Source organism: Capsella rubella, unplaced genomic scaffold, assembly GCF_000375325.1.
Source record: "Capsella rubella cultivar Monte Gargano unplaced genomic scaffold, Caprub1_0 scaffold_5, whole genome shotgun sequence".
Lineage (NCBI taxonomy): Eukaryota > Viridiplantae > Streptophyta > Magnoliopsida > Brassicales > Brassicaceae > Capsella > Capsella rubella.
Genome location: NW_006238919.1, coordinates 11,699,186 through 11,699,845, shown reverse-complemented (window position 1 = coordinate 11,699,845; position 660 = coordinate 11,699,186).

Here is a 660-nt window from a genome sequence, read left to right as displayed (position 1 = left end):
ATTGCTGCTTCAGGTGCTTCCATTACTTCTTCAGGTGCTTCCATTGCTGCAAATGCTGCTTCCATTTCAGCTTGATCTTGAGCTTCCAGTTGAGGTGCATTATTTAGTCTTCTTCTCTTTGCCCTGTTCTCAGTAGACTATCCAAAAAAAAAAATGAGACATCAACTGTATAAAAGATAACCAATAATAAAGACTAAAAGATAGACACATACTTCATGAGGACATCGCCTTGAGTTATGACCTGATTCACCACAAAGACCACAGTGCACCACTCGTCCTTTCCGATCAACTTTCTTGTCAGATTTCTTCTTGCGTGGTGATTCATTAAGACCTTTGATCCTTTTTTTACCCTTAGGTCTCCCTGCAGGACGTTTGTAAGGTGGTGCAGCTATTCGTGGTCTGCCTGAATCTTTCCAGAATTTTGCTCCATTCACAGGCCTTAGACCTCGCCTATAGGTTCCTTGCCATTTCTCAGTCAAGTAATAGTCTGAGATGTAGTCTTCCACCTCCAAATTCATTTCTCTAATTGCACATACAGCATGACGACATGGAATACCAGTCAAATCCCACTTCCTACATGCACAAGTACGAGAACTCAAAACAACAGAATATCCAATCCCAAACTCAACAATCTCATACTCGCCACCAGTGCTTGTAACC